Raw genomic sequence first — 10,353 nt, forward strand, 5'->3', positions numbered from 1 at the left:
AGGGCTCTGGGCAGCTCAGGCCTGGCAGATTTCCCGCACCTGCCTGAAATTTGGCCAGGCTGAGCAGAGGCCCCTCCCGAGCCCAATCCTGCACCTCCACTCTCCATCCCCTGGAGCCGTGGCCTTTATTTCAAGTCTAGTCCCCAGGGGGCTGAGTGGGGAATGAGGACAGCTGATAAGCCTAACAGTATTGACTTTATGGGGAGTGTTCAATGAATTTACTTTCTGCAAGAAGGCTGCACTCTTATCTGCTGCCCACAGAGCATCTAAATCCTCATCTAGGGGACCCACTGATGAGTCATGTCCCTAGACAAAGACAAGAGAATAAAGAGGAAAAGGGAAGTTGCACCCCACCCCTTTCTTTTCTCCAGTACCTGGTGCTGCCCCCTCTCCCCCGCCCCTTTGCTTTCCTGCTGCCTCTGGGTTTATTGGCTGGAAATACAGCTCCAGGCCTACAGAGCGAAGGCCAAGCCAGCCTGGTCTTGACAGCATCAGCAGCTGGGCACACCCAGGGCTGTGCGTCCCTCTAATTGGTAACTATGGGAAGAAAAACCCACGCACTGGAAGCAGTTATGTGCCCTGCTTTCTGCTACAATGGTCAACATTTGCTCTGGACAGAAATACCCACCTGGCCTCAGCACCCGGTGCCTTGGTGCGAAAATGTGTATGCATGTGGGTGTGTGGGTGTCACCATAGGGTCCTAGGTCTGGGGAGGGGAACAGTGGGAATTGTAAGAGAGAGCCTGATGCTCAAGGGAAGCTTTTCTTTTCCCCCTCTGACTTCTCCCTCATCCAGCCCTGGGCTCTTGTGTGCTTCACATAGTGAAAGGAAATACATGCCTTGAGCAGCACGGAACCTAAAGCAGCTGGAAGGAGAGAGGTGGGAGCCAGGATGCCGGGTTGGGCAAATGAAAGAAAAAAAATGAAAGTGCCCTTTAGAGCTAATGAGAGGTATATGTTCAGATTCTCCACCTAGATTTTGGATAGAGTTTTTCTGGTAATAAAAACTCAATAAAACAATGTTTATTGAGCAACTATGATTTCATTAGATGCCTGTTACCATCATTTTTAAGCCTTTGCTACAAATCACTAACTTTACATACATTAGCTCACTGAATCTTCACAATAACCCATGAAGTTGGGTTATTATTTCCAATTTACAGCTGAGGAAATTGAGACTAAGAGAAGTAACTTGCCCAGGCTGACAACTGGAGCAGAGATTCAAACACTGGTCAGTCTGCCTCCACAGCCAAATCAAAGGTCTTCTCTTAGCAACTACACTAACATACCTCCCACTTGGTATTTCTCAATACTTAATTCCATGTAATCCCCACCATAAAAGCAATGAGATTTTATTATTATAATTTCATAGGAAATAGATTCAGAAGGGTAAATTTTTTCTCAATTCTATCCTTTTATTTCTTAAAGAAGTAGCAATTTGATTGAGAAAATGACAAAATAGCAGTGAACCTCTAAACCAATTAATAAATACCTCTACTTACAATCTAAACCAGTTACCTCATCATTGTACTTATCCTGGGCAAGACACAGAGTTAGACAGCAGACAGAAAATGGGGGAAAGAGGAAGAAAGGGCATCGACAGCGTAGTGTTAAACACAAAGCAGGAAACCTTTGTAATTCTGATTTCAGAGTGTGGATGGATCACTCTCCCTCACCCCCTTTTTTTATACAAACAGGGCTCTGTTACATTTGGTTCCAAAAGAAGACCGTGCCTGAGATGCAATGTTCACTGCTTCTTCGATGGAGGATGTCTGGTAACTCAACCAAGCAGTAAGCTGTGGCAATCTCCCAAGTAAGGATAATTTTATTTATAGAGTAATACTGTTTCTCCTCCATTGTCAATGAAAGTCACTGTATGCTGTGTCGGAAAAAAGCACAGTAGACAGCAGATTTGTTTCCTTCTAAATCGGTACCATTTTTTTCCTTTATTGTTCCTGTCTATGAGTGTGTCCAGGGCCACAAAACCAGTGTACATCGGAGACTCTGGTCTACAGATTCTAGCATCTCTCCTTTTCTGTCATATGTAGAGAATGACCTTGGAGAAGTCCAAAAATGATGATGAAACCACCAAATGTCTCTTTCCTTATCAGAGAAAACCAAAACGCTCATCCCTCCTTACATCCCTCCCAGTGGTCAGGTAGAGATTGGGCCATGTCAGCATATTTCTCCTTTCCAGATGCCTGGATTCCCACATCACCTGCTTTCATCTGCAGTTACTTGCTTTATTATTTTTTTTTCTGTTTGTTTGAGGGAGGTTAGAGTGCGGGCCTCAACAAGTGTCTCAGAGGAGGTGAGCTAATCTTTAAGTTGTCCTATGGGTCCTGTGAATGGAGTGACATTAAGATCCATGAGAATTTACAGCCTCTGCTGGCTCTGGAAAGATGTTTGTCTAAGAATCGCTAGTAAAACAGTGTCAGCTGCGTGTGAAGGCGTGTTTCTTTGGGCACGCATTTTAGTATTAAATTTGGGAGTAATATTTTATTTTCTCAAGGGTGATAACTTGTTATGTAACTTTATGATCAAAATATACAATTTCTCATATTAAATGAGAAAATTGGGTGAAATGCCTAGCATGACTCGTAGTACTTAATGCTAAATAATGGAGATAGAGTTTTGGTGCCTGGCCCAGAGTTGGTGCCTGATGCCACCCACCCCTCTTCAGGTCAGGCCACCGTTCCCTCTCATCTGCATTCCTATCATGACCTCTTAATTAGTCTCCCCACATCCTTTCTTGGTCCACTCCATATAACAGCCAAAATGCTTTTTCTCTGCTTAAAAAGCAATCATCCCAAACCCCTTTCCATGGCCTTAGAAGCATTCACTTCAAAGACACAAGCTATGTGTCTTCTGACAGAATACGGGCCAGGCTGGAGGTAGCTGTTTGCAGAAATGAGTCACCGTTGCCTTGCATTCATTCAACAAATGTCTTGTCAAACAGCTTTTACATGCAGTGAGCACAGTCTGTGGGATCTAGTGATTAATGAAACTAAGTCCTTGCCCTTCTAACATTTACAGTGTAGTAGGCAAGCCAAGCAAGTAAACTAGAATGAGATTTGTTTTGAAAAATTCAACATGGGAATGAGACTGCTTTAAAAGAAAATCAGAGTCAAAGGAATTGAAATTTACCAAATAAATTTCCACCGAAAGATAAAACCTATGACCAAGTGTCACACCCACACACCTACACATGAACTGTAAGTGAATGGGCACAGTTTTATTTGGAAAATGCAAATTTAAAATAATATAAAACAAAATGGAATTCATGGCTAAAAGTAAGGCAAAGAAGTTCATTTTACATTGATACGGGGTACAATTCTCTCAATAAAACTTCCATGAGTTTTTATGTGTCAAATGCAGTGCATCAAAAGGTATAAAGATCTCAAACAAGCACTCCCAGAAAAACCAGAAGGAAGGAATAGACACTAAGTAGTCCAGGGAGATTTTCACACCACTCTAACAGATCAAATAGATTAAAAGTCCCAAGAATATAGAGGATCGATTTAATGGATTGAAAAAAAAAACCCCAAAAAACAAAAACTTTTTTTCAAATAGAGGATATACTTCCTTTTCTATTGCCAATGGGACATTTATGAAAGCTGACCATATGTTTTACCAAAGAGATAATTTTAATAAATATTCCAAAGCAAAAAATGTATGAGTTATATCTTTGACTACACTGCAATACTATTATAAATTAATAGCAAATGGTTACACAAAGATACAACAATAAGGAAATTTTAAAAACATTTTCTAAAAGAAAAGTTTAAATAAACAATAGATATTAGAAACTAATGACAAAGATGCTGCAAATGGAAACACAGGATGACACCAAAAGTATATCAGAAGAAAATTCATAGTCTGAAATGCTTTTCTTACTAAACAAGAAAATATGAAAATAAAATAAACACCCATCTAAGAATGGGAGGTGAAGAGAGAACAAAATAAACATAAGCAAATGAGAAAGAGTAGATTTAAAAAAGATAGAGCAGAAATTAATGCATTAGAAAATCATAAAATGATGAATCACAGAGGTAGTCTTTTAAAAAAAAAACAATATACAAGCATCTGCTAAGCTAATCAAGGAGAGGGAAGTTATGAACACAGAACATGAAGGATGGGAAAGGCATTAACACAAATACAGAGATTTTATTTAAATCATTGCATAACTATATATAATGCTTTACTCATAATTCTGAAAATGTCAAAGTTTATATGTCGAAGTATCAAAATTGACAAGAGATAGAACACTTAAAGGTACAAAACCTATCTAGAAGCATTTACCAGTAAATTCTATTAACTCTCAAGAACCAGCCAATTCATGTGATGAATAAATTAATGAATGCATACACGGTAGGTGGATGAAAGAAGGGCTGGATGGATGGATGGATGGACAGACGGATAAATGGAGAGACGGACTAGGGCCTGGATATACAGAATTGGGGATTGGGAAGGTGGCTAAGAATGCGGTGGGAGGAGGAAGATTTAAGACTGGTTAAGGCAGATGCTTGACCTCCCGCCAGAATGACCTTGGCCCAAAACCACCTGGGCTGATAGAAATCCCCTCTGAAAACCAAAGTTTGGTCTTTCCTAGAACTGAAAACCCCTGCACACAGGACTAGAGGTCCAGTGTTCACAGGATAATCCAGACAGATCAATTAAGCCAGTAAAACCAGATCCTGACAAGGCCAAGCTCTCCTAGCGATCTGCCCTTCCCTCCCCAGCCCACTCTTCCCTCCCTGGGAGCCCGCAGGTGCAGTCTCTCCAGGGGGTGGTGAGAGCCATGAATAGTAAGGGTTTTAGCTCAAGCACACAGAGGCATTTAGCTGCCCGAACCTAATCCCCCAATAATCGGATTATGTAAATTTGTACTTCACCCCCTTTCCCTGGATCTAGCCCCTAAGCTGTCCACATTGGAAGACTGGGATGGGTGAGGAGGCCCCATCATTCTGAAGAATCACTACTAGTGGAATGGTGCACCAAAATTGTCCCCGTTTAAAAAATTATAAGACCAACAATCACATGTAAGAAAGTTTTAAGAAGAAAACAAATGTCAACCCTGGTTCCAAGGTTCCACCACAATTGTGCTTCCTCTGCAGTCCTCACTCCATCTTTCAAGTCCTTGTCCACTTGCAAGCAGATGCTATTTTATAGCTTATTGTTTCTTCAGCATCTGATCAATCTTGCTACCCAGTTGCCACGATTCTTTTTCTTGTTCTTTTTTTTTTTTTCACAACTACAGACTATACCATTAAGAGAATATATTACCTCACAGGTTTTTGGCTAAGATGAAGGGTAATATAGATTCTTGGTTTAAAAATCTAACAAGAGCTCTATCAGAATTGTGATACAGTCAGGCAGGGTGGAAAAGCTTAGTCACCGTGAGCGCCTTGAGGCAGCAATTCCCCGTCCACGCCATACAAAGAAGACAGAAGGGCAGTAATAGGACAAACAGGCAATGTTTACCACACATATTAGGTTATGTTTCTAAAGGCCCCTGTTGTGTCTCTGCACAAACTGACCAATTCTCTCCAACCTACTCTCCAATCCTTCCTTTGCTCTGCCACCAGAACGAACCTCGTACCCTATAAATAGAAACATATTACTCCCATGTTCGAGGCACACAGATGCCTTCACATGGACCACTGTCTTCCCCACTCCTACATGTGTAATTCCTATTTAGCCTTTCCCACCTTACCTGGGTTCTGTGCTTTAGATGGCCCTTCTCTGGCCCTCCTCCACCTACCTCGGGCCCATTTCCCACATTCTAGGCCACACTCTGGGTATTTGGGACCCCTGGATTTAGACCATACTATGGATATCCAGGACCTCTGAATTTCTACTCAAATGGCCCTGATTCCATTTTCAGAGTCAGCACAGGGCTCTTTCTTAGGTCTCTGTGCACTGCGAGTCTACATCATATACACAAGACCCTTCACAGAGCAGGACAGAGCTGGAGGGTAGAAAAAAATGGGGCTGGACGTGGATCTGGAGTCTCCATTCGTACCCTTGTCCTGAGTCCCACAAATGTCAGAGGCAGCTCTGCCTCAAAGCCTAGTTTATTTTTTAATTGTTTATTTTTTTTTTTCAAAGCCTAGTTTAAATGTCATCCCTTCTACGAGCAATCTCTGATCCTCCCGCTGGAATCGTTTGCCCCCCTAACTCCAATTTCACACTCTCTGGTACTCAAGACAATCTGTCTTATATCTAGTCATTTTTGTTGTGTCTTCTCCTTCCCAAAGGCTGTAAACTCCTTGACAGCAGATATAGTTTTCTTTACCTTCCTGCCCCCTGAGAACCTAGCAATTCTTACAACAGCTTTTTTATTTATAATAAGAACTGTATTTTTTTTTTTTTTGGAGGATGGGGACAAACAGCCCCAAAGTCTCAGTGGCTTCCAACAGAAAAGATTTATTCCCCATTCATGTTACATGAGGGCTATGGTTGGCTGCGGGTTTGCTCCATGGCTTCCAGGCTGAAAGAGCAACCCCAAACATGACTCTCTCTCAAGCCTGAGCCCAACTCTCAAGCAATGACTCTTAAATGTGAGTCAGGTCTGCTCACATCTCATTGATGGATGCAAGCCACGTGGCCAGGCCTTGAAGCAGACAGGGAAGTGCTCTCCATCCACCTAGCGGGGAGGCACTGCCAGCCACATGGGAGAGGTCAGGCTATAGAATTCTCTCATAGGGAAGCGGGCTAGTGGTTGTAACAACACACTCTACCACAATAAAATTTACGATATTTTGACTGAGAGGTAGGTGCAGTGCTAAATTTTTACTGTTTTGTTGTTCTCATTGAATGTTCAGAATCTTATCACTGTCCCCATTTTACAGATGAGGAAACTGAGGCAGGGAGAAGTTACATCATTTGCCTGGGATCACAAAAGTGGGTGGATCAGAGATTTCAGCCTGGGTATACAACTCCAGAGTCCTTTGTTCCTATCCACCAAGTTGTGATGCACTTGTGAATTTATTGCGCCAAATCCTATGCTGAGTCCTTCAGAGAATGTGACGCCTAGAAATTCCTTACTTATCCATTCATCCATCAGCCAGCCTTTGATGGATGCCTGTTCGCTGGGGCTAGGGAGGAGATGGGAAGATAAATAAAATAAGTAAAATATTACTACATGGAGATGAGTACTAAGGGGAAGAATAAAGCCAGGCGGGAGTATCGAGAGCACTCGTGTCTGTGAAGATGCCATTTTAGATATTGTAGTCAGAGAACCTTCATCGAGAAGGTGACATTTGAGCAAAACCTGAAATATGACAGCGCCATGAGGGCAGGAATTTGTGTCCGTTTTTTTGAAGTTGCATTCCCAGCGCCCACCATAGGCTCTGGCACATAGTAGGCGTGCAGTAACAATTTGTTGAATGAATAAAAGGAGATGAGGGAGAGGACTATGTAGATTACTTGGGGAGAGAGTGTTTCAGGCAGAGAAAACATTGCAAAGGCCCTGAGACGGGAGGGTGTCTGGTGTGATCCTGAAACAGAGGTTGGAGTGGCTGGAGCTGAGGAAACTCAAAGACAGAAGGAACAGGTCGGGTAAAGTGTATCTCAGGAGCCATTCTAAAGACTTGAGCTTAACTCTGAATGAAATGTAGAGCCACCAGGGGCTTGGGGCAGAGAAGTGACAGGAATCTGACGGGTTTTCACAGGATCATTCTGAGTAATGTTGGAGAACAGATGGAAAGAGGCAAGCTCAGAAGCAGGAGGGCTACTGCAATAACCAAGTCCCGTGCGGGGCACTGGAAACTGAGATAAATATATCTGGGAATCTGTCCAGTGCCGTGATTGTTAAACTTGGTCTCGTATCTTAATCTCTTTTTGATACTTTAGTAAAAATAGATTTCTGATCCCACCCCCAGAAAACCTGATTCGGTGGGTCTGGTTTGTGGGTGTTGAGATCTGCCTCCCCTCACCTTCAATTCTGAAGCAAGTGGTTCTTGTCCTACAGTTGGAGCCTCACTTGGGCTTAAATAATTGCCATCTGATGAATTAACGGCGGGGCACTTAATTTCTGAGGTTTGTCGACGTTGGACAGGGGTAGTAAGCTGCATGCCGGGCCTTTAGCTGCAGCCCAGGTGGGTGTCAGGACCCCTCCCGTCCCCGAGCCTTACACAAAGCGGGGTTCTCCTTCCGCCTCTGCCCCCTTTCTAGGGCATAAGGAGGCCTGGTCTCGGGAAGCGGGGGGCGCGGGGACTGAGGCGGGACCGGCAAGAGTCCCAGGCGGGAAGGGGCACCGTGGGCCGCGCTAACAAAGGGCGGTGTCCTATAAAGGCAGCGGCGGAGGCGGGCGTCCAAGTGAGGGCGCACAGGGCCAGCGACAGCTACAACGACAGCGCGGGCTCCAGGGCTCTGGCTTTTGGCGAGGAGGTGCGTGGACTGCGAAGGAAAGTGGGCGCCGCGGGGACAGGGCTCGTGGGCCAGCGGGTGTCCCCCAGAGTCTTCCCTCTCCTCCCCCCCCGCCCCGAGTCCGAGCCGCACTCGCCTGGGAGGGTAGGAGTGTGAAGGCGACTTGGTAGCAGCTACCAAGTCTATTTGGTGAAAAGACCTGGGGACTTTCTGCAGGGCAGCGGCGGTGGCACAGGAGCCTGGCAGGTCCTGTAGCGCGCGTGTTGGCCGGGCGATTCGCTTTTATAAGCGATGCGGGAGATATCCTACAGATCCTCGGAGGGCGGTTTAGAAAGCTCCTGTGTCCTAGTGAGCAACTCCCACGTATCTGGCAGGTGCGAACCTTTAGCATGAGATGCTTTCCTGGACTCCTGAACTACTTATTCTTAAGGCTAGGCACTGCAGACAGGGGGAGAAAAGGTTATAAAAACGAAAAAGGAGAAAGTCAGGTAGTGAAGCGGGCAAGGAGGGGCAACAGGTAGTGTGGGGTGGTGGGTGGCGAGCGTGGGTGTTGAGCACACCTTGGAACTGGTGATTCTCCCAGTGTCCACCCAAAGGCTGGCACTCACAGTAAATGTACCTGTTTAGAACATCAACGTGTAGTTGTCTAATGAGAAAAGTAACTTGCATAATTATACTTATTCTGATTTTTAAAGGATGTATGTCACACACATGCACACCCACCCAAACTGGCTACTGCTGGGGAATGAGATTGGATGGATGGATGGATAGATGGATGGATGGATGGATGGATGGATAGATGGGTGGGTGGATGGATGGATGGGTGGGTGGATATGTAGATGGACGAATAGATGAATGGGTGAATGGCTGAAAGGATGGGTGGGTAGATGGATGAGTAGATGACCTTTTATTTTTTACTTTACGTTCTTGTGTACTGCTTGACTTTTTTTTTCTTAAATAAACATGTGTTACTTCTATAAACATATCAAAAGGCAAAGCTGTACCTGATGGAGATTAGGCACTTTCCCTTAACCCAATTATGCAAATCACCCTGCATCTCCTTTCTGGAGAGTGTTTTCACTTACTGTCAAGCGAAAGATAAAAGAAGAGACAAACACACAGGACCATATTCCAGGAAGGTAAAATTAAAGTCTTATTTAAAAAAGTGCCATATGTGTCTAAATGCCTGGGACGGGCCACTTAGGAATGTTAGCTGTATACCTGTGCTGCATCCTTCTAGTTGACCTGGGCTCGGTGTCCAGGAACTACCAGCACAAAAAAAGCAGCAACTCCTATTGGGGGCATTAGTCAACCTTCTCTGGGAGTGTGATTGTCATTTGTTTCTCTGGTAACCTGTTGCCTTCAGTGATGACACTATAAACAGGGGCTCATACACACCTATGTTTTTAGTATTTACCATAACATTCCTCCTGCCCAGACATTCCTATTCAGGGTCCATGAAATCTACCCACCCAGGGGGCCATAGAATTCAGGGGTTTTATATAGTTGAATGGAGAAAAAATTACATCTTTATTTCCACAACATTTTAATCTAAATTTAGCATCCCCTTTATTTGTAAATGTGGGCAATAAACTGCAGTGGTAGTAGCAGTACTGGTGACTTTGTCACCAATAGAAATCATAGATACTTTCATCTCATGTTCCAGATGTTGCAGATATTTTGAAAAAATCATTTACATATCACTATGTAGAAATTATGGTAATAAATCTATTTAATGTGTTAAAAACAAAACACATGAATTACTGTGCTGCAATTTTACGTTAATTTAATAACTATTAAATATAATTGGTTATTTTATATGTCTGTCTCCATGCATTCAAAATCATTATTTTGAGAAGGGAATTAAAGGCTTTTTATTTTATGTATTTAAAATCATTGTTCTGAGATGGAATCCATTCCTAGGATTCCCCAGACTGCCAAAAGTGTCTATGGCACAAAAAAAAGGTTATGGGACCCTGAC

This window comes from Pteropus alecto, unplaced genomic scaffold (assembly GCF_000325575.1).
Source record: "Pteropus alecto unplaced genomic scaffold, ASM32557v1 scaffold111, whole genome shotgun sequence".
Lineage (NCBI taxonomy): Eukaryota > Metazoa > Chordata > Mammalia > Chiroptera > Pteropodidae > Pteropus > Pteropus alecto.